General features: G+C 35.8%; 1 long non-coding RNA gene across 1 annotated transcript; it reads left to right on the forward strand.

The window, feature by feature from the left end:
- Nucleotides 1-3,673: 3,673 nt before the first annotated feature.
- Nucleotides 3,674-14,498, forward strand: LOC149792861 (uncharacterized). The gene is made up of 3 exons (XR_016422529.1): nucleotides 3,674-3,804; nucleotides 12,247-12,476; nucleotides 13,954-14,498. It is a non-coding gene; the product is annotated as an uncharacterized LOC149792861 (long non-coding RNA).
- Nucleotides 14,499-15,389: the final 891 nt, after the last annotated feature.

The raw sequence follows: 15,389 nt of genomic DNA on the forward strand, positions 1-15,389 counted from the left end.
CAAGGGCCGCACAACATTTGTTATCTCACATGACACCTTGCAACGTCAATCATGTTGCGGGCCACAATATACGGCTAGGCTGGCCGCATGCGGCCCGAGTGCCGCGCGTTCGCGACCCTGATCTACGAGAATGTCCCACATAATGGACGTCATTACAGAGAATGATTAGTAACGTTCAGCTGTGATAACTCGAGAAGGAATTGATTGCATTCAGATATAATTTAGAAATGAGTCTGTCTGTACAAGAGAGAAACGTGAAATTGTAAAATATTAGGATAATCCTTAAAGAGCATCCTATGCAAATGATGATAGTGGTTTGTCAAATAGTGAAAATATACAACGCCCCTTTCCGTGTTTGACACTTTCATATAATTTCGGGGCCCCGAGTGGCCGAGTGGTCTAAAGCGCTCACCGTTCCGGATCACTGCCATCTCACCTCTGTCTGCGTATGTTCGAGTCCAAGGCTCGGCTAGCGTGGGTACGTGGGAGAGCCTGCCAGTAGCTTCTCGTGGGTCGGTGGTTCTTTCCTGGGTTTTCCAGGGTTCTTCCTCCACCAGTTATACTGGCCGCCATATATGGCCTATCTTGTGCTGAAAATGGCGTTAAACCCCAGAACAACAACAACAACAACAACATATAATTTCAAAACACAACACAACGTCGTCATCGTGCTAATGTAATATTTTCATACGTGCGTCCATATACCGTCAATATATATATATATATATATATATATATATATATATATATATATATATATATATATATATATATATAAAACTAATATGCCGTTTGTTTTGTAAAAAACTGACTCTCTCTCTCTCTCTCTCTCTCTGCCAGTAAAGGTGATATAAAGGAGAGGTACGGTGACAGGCACAGAATGCACACAGTTCTGAAATATGCACTTGTAAAGATACTAACATTTCATCTCAAACTTTAAAAAAAAAAGAAACAAAAAACAAAACAAAAAAAAAAACTAAATAGCCCATTATTTATGAACCATACAATTCATATAAAGGACACTGATTTCTGCACTCAAGTCCACTATATGAGCTAAATAGTTAAATTGTTTGTACACTGCTAATTCCTTCTTTGTATAAGACGTATTTATTCGATTTCCTTACTCCATTAATCACACATTTGAAAACCAGACTGTATTCGTTGTGTACACAATTCGCCTGTACGAAGTATTTTGTCCCCCACCTCCGAAGCTTCTTCAGTTGTAATACAGTTAATATGCCGAGGACAGAGTATCCATGGCATTTGACTTTTGAACAAACTAACAACCTTTCGGAAATTAAGCCAGTTGTACTATGTCCTGAAAATTAATGAGCGAAAGATTGAGATATAAAAAATAAACAGTGTCCCAAATGGATATTTTGCTGGAACATCTAAGAAACTGGACGCCTAGATAAGTATTGATAACGTTTGTTTTTCTACTTCATATGGACTTACGCTTTATTTATAAGAACTTACACTTGATTACGCTTTCAAGAACAACTAGTATACTTCGTCTGTACACGAAGTGCAAATGACAGTAAAAGTTCAGTGGATAAGAGAAATTCAGCTCGATATAGCAGATGACATGTGGGATTGTCTTGTTTTGTTTGTTGTTTTTGTTTTAATAACGTGTTCTAGCAACAGAATACATAAAACAAGAGCTACTGGTATTAGGTGGTTGTTAGACTTTCGACTTTTAAAATGTTTACCACCAATAGGCACGAGCAGATCTGGAAGGACTGATCAAGTTTCATAACGCGTTTAGAGTAAACAAACTAATTAAACAAGCACGTACTATTTATCAAGCACGTGCTATTTATGAAGCATGTGTAACGCGTTTAAAGAGAGAACCTTGCATTCGAATATGAAAATACAGGGGAAGGGAAATTATTGATGAATATTACTAACTGCAGCCTCATACGTGATAAAGCAAAGTTCAAAAGATAAATGTTAAAAAGAAATCAGATAATACTTGTCGACCATTTAACTTCGATCAGGAAAGGCAATAAGTAGTTTCCTTAACATTCACAAAGTTTGTTATTTACTACTGATACGTTATTGCTTCGTATATAAATATTAAAGGTGGAGACTGTTTAGCACCAGGAACCATTTTCAGAGGGAATACCCCCGCTGAAATAAGTGTTAAAAAGGAGTTCCGATCGCCAACAATTTCACACGGGTAAAGTTAGGATCACAATCCACAACAAAACTATAAAATACGAACAAACCTTGTTTCTAATAAATATGTAGCTATGTAGTTCTAATTGTAATGTCTAGACCTACAAAGGTTGTGCCTTGCATTGCATGCATGGTTTCATAATTTCCACTGTAAGTGATATCATGTTCCCGTGATGGGTAAAACTTCGCAGCACAGTAACAAAAGCTTGAAGGCACTCAATCTGATTGGTTCAAACGTAACATTATGTTTCACCGTTGATCATCAAAGAAAAACAAGCATGGGCAAAAATATTTACCATGTGAAACAACATTGTTTGTTTATCAATACCCATTAAGACGATCACCAGATGTTTTCTAGCATGGGTGTTAAAATAACATATATGAACATATGGGGGTGGGGTGGGATTTTACTATAATGCATCTCGTATTATAAACAAATCAGCTTTGACAGAAACAAGTCTAGAATTTTAGTAAAGGCTTTTTAAATGAAAATTATGGTTGATGGCACATACGGAAAATGGCTGATATGTTAATCGTGGCGTTCTGTTGTTTGACGCAGGAGTGTCATTTGAAAACGTAGAAATGAATGTCGTTATCGCATTAATGTAAGTAATATGGGTGTAGCTGTAAAACATAGATCCGGCTTGTAACATAATATCAACTTTACAAATACTACAATATCGGTCATCAATAATGTACCTTGGATGGAAAACACTACAATATGGGTCATCAACAATGTACCTTAACACTACAATTTCGGTCATCAATAATGTACCTTGGATGGAAAACACGACAATATCGGTCATCAATAATGTACCTTGGATGAAAAACACGTTAAAGTTGTATTTACTCATTTAACTCACTAGTTGATTGGACATTGACTTATTTTCCGCTATTCAGTCAGCCAGTTTGTCAGTCAATACGTCAGTCAGTGCGTGGATGACGATAGGTCTTTTGTTGTTGTTGAGTTTAATTATAGTGCCGTGCTCATAACTGTGCATGTGCCACTTTTTCTGACTGCACCGCAGCCTGCTAATTGTTCCTGGGGAAGGGAATGGTGCCACCTCCCCCAAACGTTTATGGGTTCAAGGAACCCTGATAGTTTGGCCTCAGTCTGTGGGTCCATAAAGGTCCCTTACAGTTGAAAGGTTGGCTGTCATTAGTGGGAAGGAGAGCTCGGGAACGGTCCTGGTTGCTTTACATCGCTGGTTTCTTGCTGCATTTGCCTGGTGTTTCTTGCGATTTTTTAAAATATTTTTTTCTTCAAAATATTCTAAAAAGGGGGGTGGGGAATTTTATCCTGTTTATAGAGGTTGTTAGTACAAATCATGTATGAAGAGAGATTTTCAAGGTTATTACGGTATTACTAGTCGACATGTTTATGGTGTGCTTCCAACGTTATGTTATTTATAGGTTTTTAGATTTGACCTCTTCAAGTTATTTATTTATTAATGTTTTTAGAGATTGAATATTATTTATACTTTATTTAGCAAGAGACCAGAGTCCTAGTCGTTTACACGGTTCGTTAAGGACATCTAGAACTGGAGTCCTAGCTGATTACTCGGTTCGCTAAGGACATGTAGGACATCCGATTTTGCGGTTTCCTTAGTTTTTGATAGGTGCTTCGTAAGTGAATTATTTATTAATAATTTTATAAAATTGAATGATATGTTATGGGTTTATATGGGGTGGTTTCTAAATTGATTTAGCTAGTTACTGGGTCTTTTGGTTTTGTTGGGGATAGTAATTATATTTTGTTCCTGAGTCCTGCTGAGTCTATGAATTTATTTATATTTTTATATGCTGATTGTTTATTTTTATTAGAGTCCATAAGTAACTCTGGGTATGTGTGTGGTGATCCAATCTCTTTTTGGTTTTTGATAAATATTTTCCGAGCGGATTGACATTTTGGGCATATATTGAATACATGGTGTAGATCTTCGGTGGTGTGGCAGTTAAAGCAGTTAATTGTTGCTGGTTTGGGTCCTATAAACCTTCCAAAACTGCTTGCTAGTTTAAGTTTTCCAGTTATTATCCTGTTTATGGTTTTCTGTTCTAAATAGGTACCCTTAGGTAGCTGTAAGTTCCTATCTACGTTTTTTTTTTTTTTGGGGGGGGGTTCATGATGCTTTTTCCTTTTTGTGGAGGAGTTCCAAAAATCTTGCCTTGTTTGGTCTATATATGTTTGTGCGAAGCTTAGTGCTTCTGTAGAGCTGTAGTTAAGCTTGATAGAGTTTTGATCTCCTAGTTTGGTTTGTGCAACTTTGTCTGCTGTTTCGTTGCCAGAAATTCAAATGTGCGACGGTATCCACATGAGCTCGACTAATTGATGTGCTGTGGTGATATCGTCGATTAATTTGCATGCTCTGTCGAGGAATTGTTCCATAGAGTGTGTATTGCGATTTTGGATCGATTTGATAACACTTAGGGAATCGCTTATAATGACTGCTTTAGGTATTTGGTTGTCTTTGATCCATTGTAGTGATTCAAGTATAGCCCAGAATTCAGGGGTATAAATGGAGCAATAGTCAGGTAATCTGGATCCCGTTTGTATACTGAATTCAGGGATGACTATTGCTGCTGCTGTTCTTGGTGGGTTGTTTGTTTTTGATCCATCGGTATATATTTTAACATAATACGGGTATATTTGGTTGATTTCGTTTACCAGTGTAGGTTTTAGCAAGTTTTCTTGTCCTTCTTTATTGCCTAATTTGGTAGCTTCAGTGTTAATCCTTGGTGGTTTTTATAACCATGGTGATTTGTTCTGGTCTGTATTGTTTGTTATCTGTTTTTTAAGTAGAGGTATCTTTTCTCTTAGTTCAAGGATTACTTTGCCACTTGGTGTGGTGGGTATGATTTTGTGTTTGAAGACAACTTTACACTTATTTATATCTATTTTGGTGGGATGGTTGTCTGGTGGGTATCTAATCGAATGGAGTATCGGAGGAGCAGTTCTTGCCTACGTAATTTTAAGGGTAGTTCTCCTGTTAGTGTTTGTAGTTCTTCTAATGATGTTGACGGGAGTGTTCCTGCGCATAATAGTAAGGCTTTTCTCTGGATAGTGTCAAGTTTTTGTAGTACAGGTTGCTTAGCCGAGTTATAAGCTTGGCAACCGTAATCCAGTTTTGATCTAATTTGGGTTTCATATATCGTGAGGAGGGTTTCCTGATTGGATCCCCAGTCAGTCACTGTGATGTTCAAGAGTAAATTTAGATCTTTGTTACAATTCTGGGTGAGTTGTTCAATGTGCTGTTTCCATGTGAGGTGGTTGTCAAAGAACATTCCAAGGAATTTTACTACTGTTACATATTTGATTAATTGATTTTGTATATAGATGTTTGGATAGATTAGGTTGTTACTTCGTTTGGGGGTGAATATGACTGCCACCGTTTTTTCATGAGATATACGTCTGATGATTTTCTGAAATAATGAAATGATTATACGTAAAATACATAAAAGCCGCCGTTAGTTGAATTAGGGATTAGTTTATTAAAGTACAATTGATTTTAGCAAACATGTTTAATGTCACTGCAATGAGATAACAGAATGAAATATAGAATTTATAAAACAAGCACGAAATAGTGTTAAAAATATTACAAACAGCGAAATAAAACGCATCAAGTATAAACTGCGCTCGAGATGTAAAAACAAAAACACGCAGAGAAAGTGCTGCGATCTTATTTTTATAAACGGTCTACTAAAAGTCAAAAGTTTTTAAAATAAAGTCAAAAATGTTGTAATTATGCAAATATTGTTAAAGTATTTGCATATTAATTTACTTTACAATTTTCTTCCAATCTGTAAATCAGCCCAATAATCATTGGATTATATTACATAACTGAGAAATGCAGATTTATGACAATTATTATGGAAAATATGGGAAAAGGAAATGTTAATCGAGAAGCATGCTATGATTATAAGAATAGAATTAATCGATAAGTTGTAAACAGTTAATGTGTGTCAAAATAGGGTTCCAAATGAGCTTCCAACAAATGTTCGACTATTACATTATTTAATTATATTTTAATACATTTGTATATGATATTTTAAGCAGTGGTATATTCCTAAAACCTTGTCAAGTGGGGTACGTCAGACCCAACAATACTAGTTTGATTAATGGTGTTGAGAATGATTGTTGAAGCATCGTTTGAAGTTTGGAAAGAAAACGTTTAGCTCATAATCTTAAATGAACGAGCAGAGCCAAATTTATTTTAAAAAAACGAGTCGCATATTCTCTCTCTCTCTCTCTCTCTAACAAAATACAAAATTAATGAAGTTATTAATATCAAATATGCCTTATATTTCTGCAATCGTACGTCAATGTAATCAAAACTAACTTTATTGCAAGTTCATAAAATATCACATGATATACTAACAATGAATTTAATGAAAACAACATTGCCAGAATAACGGTTGAAAATTTGTTCAAAGCTGTAACTATGATTTTATGTAACTTTGTAAGTACTCTGGTATGCCTACGTTCCAAATGGGCAATTAGGTCTGCATCAAACACCTCTTTCAGCAATGGGTATGGACGTATTATCAGGTTTACATTTGGTTGCGATTGACCCCGACTCCTTATTGGCGTTAGTGTCAGTTAGGATTGTTGTTATAGGAGAATGTAACCTTATGTGCAGTTATGATCAGACACTTGTAAATTGTACACGTTCACTATGAATGATAGATTTGCATATGTTTAGCAAGTAAAGACAGATATAGCATACTATTCTGTAAAGTCAGGGGTAGTCGTAAGTAACAAAATATTCTCTAAGTTCAGGGGTAGTCGTAAGTAAGAAAATATACTGTAAAGTCAGGGGTAGTCGTAAGTAACAATATTTTTTAAAGTCAGCGGTAGTCGTAAGTAACATAATACTCTGTAAAGTCACAGGTAGTCGTAAATAACATAATACTCTGTAAAGTCAGAGGTAGTCGTAAGTAACATAATACTCTGTAATGTCAGGGGCAGTCGTAAGTAACATAATACTCTGTAAAGTCAGGGGCAGTCGTAAGTAACATAATACTCTGTAAAGTCAGAGGTAGTCGTAAGTAACATAATACTCTGTAATGTCAGGGGCAGTCGTAAGTAACATAATACTCTGTAAAGTCAGGGGCAGTCGTAAGTAACATAATACTCTGTAAAGTCAGAGGTAGTCGTAAGTAACATAATACTCTGTAAAGTCAGGGGCAGTCGTAAGTAACATAATACTCTATAAAGTCAGCGGTAGTCGTAACATAATACTCTGTAAAGTCCGAGGTAGTCGTAAGTAACATAATACTCTATAAAGTCAGCGGTAGTCGTAACATAATACTCTGTAAAGTCCGAGGTAGTCGTAAGTAACATAATACTCTGTAAAGTCCGAGGTAGTCGTAAGTAACATAATACTCTGTAAAGTCAGCGGTAGTCGTAAGTAACATAATACTCTGTAAAGTCAGCGGTAGTCGTAAAATAATACTCTGTAAAGTCAGGGGCAGTCGTAAGTAACATAATACTCTGTAAAGTCAGAGGTAGTCGTAAGTAACATAATACTCTGTAAAGTCAGCGGTAGTCGTAACATAATACTCTGTAAAGTCAGAGGTAGTCGTAAGTAACATAATACTCTGTAAAGTCAGCGGTAGTCGTAAGTAACATAATACTCTATAAAGTCAGCGGTAGTCGCAAGTAACATAATACTCTATAAAGTCAGCGGTAGTCGTAACATAATACTCTGTAAAGTCAGAGGTAGTCGTAAGTAACATAATACTCTATAAAGTCAGCGGTAGTCGTAACATAATACTCTGTAAAGTCAGAGGTAGTCGTAAGTAACATAATACTCTGTAAAGTCAGCGGTAGTGGTAAGTAACATAATACTCTGTAAAGTCAGCGGTAGTCGTAACATAATACTCTGTAAAGTCAGAGGTAGTCGTAAGTAACATAATACTCTATAAAGTCAGCGGTAGTCGTAACATAATACTCTGTAAAGTCAGAGGTAGTCGTAAGTAACATAATACTCTGTAAAGTCAGCGGTAGTCGTAAGTAACATAATACTCTATAAAGTCAGCGGTAGTCGTAACATAATACTCTGTAAAGTCAGGGGCAGTCGTAAGTAACATAATACTCTGTAAAGTCAGGGGCAGTCGTAAGTAACATAATACTCTGTAAAGTCAGCGGTAGTCGTAAGTAACATAATACTCTATAAAGTCAGCGGTAGTCGTAACATAATACTCTATAAAGTCAGCGGTAGTCGCAAGTAACATAATACTCTGTAAAGTCAGGGATAGTCGTAATTAACATAATACTCTGTAAAGTCAGGGATAGTCGTAAGTAACATAATACTCTGTAAAGTCAGCGGCAGTCGTAAGTAACATAATACTCTGTAATGTCAGGGGCAGTCGTAAGTAACATAATACTCTGTAGAGTCAGGATGCTCGAAAGAAAATATCACGGTGTTCAGATGGGCATTGATATCCCACGTTATTTAGTTTTATCGGCGTTGTGGTAATGAGATATTGGTATATTGCGTTTGATATCCCACGTTATTTAGTTTTATCGGCGTTGTGGGGATGAGACATTGGTATATTGCGTTTGATATCCCACGTTATGTAGTTTCATCGGCGTTATGGGAATGCGATATTGGTATATTGCGTTTCAGCATATGTCCAGTACAGATCCCGCCCTAAATATGATTGGTAGTAATTTCCGGACCGATCTCGTGGCTTAAGTTGTTAGTGCGTCTGTCTCCAGTGCCGGAAGTCGCGGGTTCGAACCCCGGCCAAATTATTTCAAAGACATACAAAATGGTACTAACAGCTGCGTCATTAGAAGCTCAGCTTTATGAAATTAGCGTTAGAACTGTTCGGCCTGGTGTTGGGATAATGTGACTCGGTGGGACATTATGCTACATTGTAGTGACGTAACTGCAAAATTGTTAAAGCTTAAAATCCAAATCACACACACACACACACACATTTCCGATTTTAATGTATTGAACATAGGCGGAACTGGTGACATTGCATTTGCGTTTAACTTCTATACTGTAAAGGAAGAAAGGAATGGTTCAATTATCAGCCTTCTATTTATTGTACAAATAGATGGCATAGCCGAACATAGATCTTCAATAATCCAAAATTACATGTAAGAACTCTAAAACGAAAATAATCGAGTATATTTTAAATTCAGTAAACTCGAAAATTTGTAATAATGATGTATAGGCCAAAACGCCAGATTTTTCAATTTGTCTCTTCGTCCAGAGTTGTTAATCTTTTCATTTAACAAACCTAAGAAGACAAGGAAATGTATTTGAAAAGATATGTAAATTTTATTAGCTTTGATTTACTTTCCTCTGTTTATATTGGTTTATTTAAATTTATATCAAAGCGTTCGTAAGGTTTATATTTTTTTCTGTATATCTAAACAAGAAAAAGGAGAGAAATGTATTATTCTAGATTGAAAACATCCTCTAAGGCTAAATATTATACTGATATAAATACATTTTCTCCTATAAAGGTTGGCGTATTTGTGTTATGTTCAAATTTAAAATCCGAAATAATTCTAATGGAATTAATATGTATCTGGATATACTGCGCGAAAGGAGATCAGACTTGGAATAATAATTCCACGATAAGTCGACTATTAATTCCACGATAAGTCGACTGTTAATTCCACGATAAGACGACTATTAATTCCACGATAAGTCGACTATTAATTCCACGATAAGTCGACTATTAATTCCACGATAAGTCGACTATTAATTCCACGATAAGTCGACTATTAATTCCACGAAAAGGGGAATATTAATTCCATGATAAGTCGAATATTAATTCCACGAAAAGTCGAAATTGAAGTGTCTGATCTCTACAATGGGTTGGAAATATCTGGACATCAAATTTTGGATTTTAAAAGATACTGATAGTGAAGATGCTGGTGTCAAATATACAAGTATTAGAGAATGGTTTTCAAAGATACCCATTTGCAATAGGTGCCAATAATACCAAAGAAAAGTCCAAAACAGTCGTTAAATACATTCCCATCAGCTGATTTATAGCAAGTTTTGTATTTCTCTTGCGTTTGCTATGTCGTTTCACTGAATGTTTTCGTGTCAATATTATCTTAAAGATATAAAGACCCAATCGGCAATTTGAGATCCCTCTCTCGCTCTTCCCCCTCACCCCCTCACCCCCTCCAACCTCTCTACATTCTATTGTAACCCTGCTCAGGAGGGTGCTGAAGTTCTTATTAATGCGTTTCCATTGGCATGGCAACGTTTCTCATGAAATGAAATCATTGATAAAGCTATAAGCGCGGGGATGATTTCATTTATCCAGGGATTTATAAACGATAAATGTATTAAGCGAAACATTCATATAGAATGGTTCGCCTAACACCAAAATCAGACTATTTATATTATGTGATAATCGTGAATCATTTGATGTTACCGTTTTAAGTTTAATTCCCCTTCTCAGTGACGTTTAGACAGACTTTGGTCGCTTAGAGAAAAACAGGCTACATCCTCCTTTTGCTTTTGTATCATCACTCTGGGTTTGTTGGACTTTGTTCAATAATTAATATGCAATCATTTCCAAGTACTTATTTTGCCACACCTAGTATATCAATTAAAAACTCTGGTCTAGTATATATTTCGGTCTTTTTGGCCTTAATATCAGATAGTTTATCCGGTCCCAAAAATGTCGCGATTTTTCTTATCAGTTTGAATTCATACTTCCTCTATGATATTAACAAACACATGCAAATATTTTCTTCGGCAAATCTTGTAAAACATTTTGTTTTCTGGCTTTTTACATGTTGCATTCTGAAAGGACCAGGCTGGTGCAAAATCCTTTCTACATGTCCCACCAATCCACCTGGAATGTCATGAAAACCATTTTAGGATGTACATGACCGTTCCATGATCAAACATGGAAACGGCTTGCTTACTAACCAGTAAGACTATTCCGATTGATGGTTGTATCTTTAATGATGTAAATGGCATCCACTGTAGAAACGGGTATAGTCATCCGTGACTTATATATGGTTCTTTTTCGCTTGCAATCTTCGAAAAAGCACTCTGATTATTTTAAAATGTTATAAATTTCATCATCACATTTATTCAAATCTATATCATCATCATTTTTCAAGACATATTCTTTTTCCGTCAACATAGATCTTTTATTGCAAACCTTGGTGCACTTACCATGCTGCCTATAAGTTCCTTGATATTAGTTTGGCATTCTTCTCCAGACTTTTCATTCATCCAAGACATATTGCCATTCTGGCATGATTCACCTTACTTAACGTTATGCTCAGTTTATAATTTGGTTTTATCGTCTACCAGGCCCTATACGGTAGGGTTTGGGTTATGGTTATGGTTAGGTAAATATGTGTTGATATGTGTGATATTTCCAAAGTGACATGCACATGTTTGTTGTACATACAAGGGCGAATAACTCATGTGTATGATATCTATTGTTTTATTGATATGTGAGGTATATAGAATCTATGTTGGGGTTTGGACCGAGACAAGGAAATCTCAGTCAAGGGTTTATATTATTTGTCTCCCCACGAGGCTTGCCTGAGTGGGGAGACATATAATATAAACCCGTGACTGGGATCTCCTTGTCTCGGTCCAAACCCCAACGTATATTACTTTTCTCTCCCAATATTTTCCTTTAAAGTAAAAAGAATTCTGTACTAGTGTTCACGTCCAATGTTTACATGCGGCGCATTAATATAAATATGTTAATGAGGGCTGTGGTGTGACCGTTGCGTCCGAAGTACACAGTTTATACGCGTGAGCAAAGAAAAATAACAACATAAAACGTCGAATAATAATGAGGTATTATCGCATTTAATATATGGATGTTATATGAAATTGACAATAAATATTTAATATTTACTACAAGAAACTGTTTTATTTTCGTCAGTTCCAATTTTGAAAAGTTATATTGTAAATAATAAAACGATATTGGCTACTCAGCTCTACTGTAGTTGTACTTAGTACAATCTGTAACGAAGAGTAACATCTTTCTTTAGATTATTCGTGGGTAATTAGAGATCTGTGTCACTATTGTATATAGCTATTCTTTTCTTTGAAGGAGGTGAAACTGTGTTGACATACTTGTGTTGTCCTTAATATTGATTGTAAAATTACCCCTGTGTATAATAGACCCTCCAAAAACGGACTCTAGCGGATAACCATGTGCTAAACTTTCAAGTTCACGGATTCTTTGAACATTTATTTTTCTATCCTGGAAATTTGCCAAGTGATACATTGAAATCTGCTTATGGATTATGACATTGACGGATAAATGATTCCTTCTGGCTGGTAAGTGCATTATTTGTCTTTAAATATTGTAGTTATATTTTTTATTCAACCGGGGCACAATGGAGATGATTAACAAAATTAGAATAACGCATGTTTTATATAACACATTTCTAGCTGTTACTAAGTGTTCCGTGGTTGTTAAGAGAGTTGGGAGGCTATGAAATGTATAGGTCTTTAGAATTTTATCCTATCTGTAGCACAGACATTTTTCAGGTCAGCGTCATTAAATGTAGCTAACAGTATATAATTTGTTTCACACAAAGTATTTAAAACTAGGCAGGTAGCTTTAGCTACATTTAATGACGCTGACCTGAGAAATGTACTGAGCTAGGCGTGTATATAGGATAAAATTGACTATGCTGTGTGGAACGAAATAGCATAATACCAAAAAGTTCAACATCGTGTGCGTTTGCATCTTTGTCTCATGAAATATAAAATTAAGAAACCCATCAAGCGTATCGCCTTTGTGTTAACTTTAGACCCGATGCCCAAAACCCACACCAGATCATAAGCAACCATTTACATCATACTGAATCGTCCAAACCTCTCAAGGGAATATTTGAAAAAGTTCCTATCGTTTCATATCGTGCACCTAAAAGCCAAGGACCATCTGGTACGTGCCGTGGTAACTCAGAACACTGGTACGTGCCATGGTAACTCAAAACAAGACCTCAGATTCACGTACATACCGTTGCGAAGAAAATCGTTGTCTAATTTGCAAACTTATGCCCGAGACCAAATCTTTTTAGAAGTTCGACAACAGGGGTTAACTACACTATCAGTCAGAAGTTAGTATGCCGCTTAATAATATATTCTACAATCTGACATGCTAGATCTGTGCTATTCAATATGTTGGCAAAATCCATTAAATTTAGAAAGAGAATGAATGATTACAAAAGCCACATTCGCCGCAAAATCAACGCGAATGTCGCTAACCACTACCAACTGAAGCTATCTTGTGGTGGACAGACATAGAACACACACGCAAAGGCACGATACTGGCTGCAACAACTGAAAAATATTGGAGAGTTTGGCCTGAATGAAAAAATCTAACCTACCTGTTGCAGTCTTATCAAAATTACAATGATCTGTTTTGACCCGACGCAAAATGTGGGGTAATATCTACGGAATTAATTAATTTTGTATCATTTAATTATTATTATTATTATTATTATTATTATTATTATTATTATTATTATTATTTACATTCTCACAGATGGTAATATTCTAGTCTTTACGATAATTGACGACAGTTCGTGAAACGCTATAATCCACGACGTATAAATCACCACAATCTTTTGCTAAAGAAATCGCGTAATCATTAGCTGAGAATAATTCTGTCCTTATAAAACACTGATTCAATTCTATAAATACGACCATTTGATGCATTTATGTATTTTTAAATATCACTTTCTTGAACTGAATCTCTCAATCTCAACTGCTGTTCATTAATCGGGCGAACATAATTTTCTTGCAGATACCAGACCAAACTTCAGGTACGAGTCAAGACGCCGATCAAGGGGCACAACTCTTTTAATATTGGAAACAGTTACAGGCCAAGTTGTCTTTCTTGAGTTGATGAGCTCCTAGTAACTACAGTTATCAGGATCTGCAAAAATAACAATAAAGCCGTCTTTTGCCCAAGATTGTATTTAACACGAATCAAGAGAATCTTCTCAATAGTCCCCCACACTTTCATCAAAGATAAACTGAGTAGGACTCAAGTCAGAAATATACAGAAAGTTGGTGGTATTTCGCATGTACACCAATGACGTTAAGAAGTTTTTACAACGACCGTGGAATAAAATAACCGATGTCAGACCCAAACTCAAAGTTCACATCTCTAACACCGTGAAGTATTTCCGCGATTGTTGATTTTTAAAATTATTGCTGTATATTTTATTTAAATTTTTGCATCTTGAACAAACGTGTATAGCATGGATTACAAAGGTCTGACTCTGCCATCTTTTGATCCCGTTTATTTCGTAAGGTGTCTTTAATGAATAAAGTGTCCGTATCGTCTGAGGTTGTTGCATTAAAAGTTTTTTTTTTGACTCGATAACTCCAACTCCCTATATAGTTGTCTGTAGAATATGTATTTTTTGCTAAACAGATTGTGTTGTGGTGTATTGGTCTGTTGTTATCAACTGACAATTCAAGTTTATGCTTGCTCTCGATGCAAGTGCGTGTAGCTAATGTGTTTTAAATTGTGACGTAGAACAACTTTACGCCAATGATTGCAGACGGGACTGTCTTGACATGACCGTATCCATCCAACCATTTCATTGTCTCTATTTCCGTTCTTCCATAGTACTGCTCTATATGATGGTTGTTTTCATATTTTAATCGAAGCTGCTCAATCCGAAGCGATGCACAAATCATCCGGACCAAACCGATTAGCATACGACCCTGTCTTACTCCGGTTTCCACAGATTTGTTTCGTTTAATGAGCACAGTATGATCTGAACACAATACGTAAGGAACATTTGTATATGCAGGCAACACAAAGTATGCACACACTAATAAGAATCTGTTATTCGTGCTGTAATTGGAACATCTATAAATTTAACGTTTTTTATGCATACGTGCATGTCGTAGCAGGATTTTAAGGTCATTAGCACAATTTAGTGATTAAGAACTTGCTAACATCGGGAATGAGATTCGTTGTATAGCATTTTATTCGGTCAAAATTTCTATTGGAAATACGCCTAATATTTTACGTTCTCCTCTGCCGAGGTGGGTAGGTGTGTATGAGCAGCGGTAGTTTAGTAAAATACATACAATGACTCATCCAATCCATGCTGACTTCTGCATATATTTTATGACAATAATGTATAATACTATCATTGTAAAGAATATACACTGAGTTATTAGTATCTTGAAAACTGAGTGAGTAAGTTTCTTGAAAATCAA

Source organism: Sinohyriopsis cumingii, chromosome 8 (genome assembly GCF_028554795.1).
Source record: "Sinohyriopsis cumingii isolate HCF-2022 chromosome 8, ASM2855479v2, whole genome shotgun sequence".
Lineage (NCBI taxonomy): Eukaryota > Metazoa > Mollusca > Bivalvia > Unionida > Unionidae > Sinohyriopsis > Sinohyriopsis cumingii.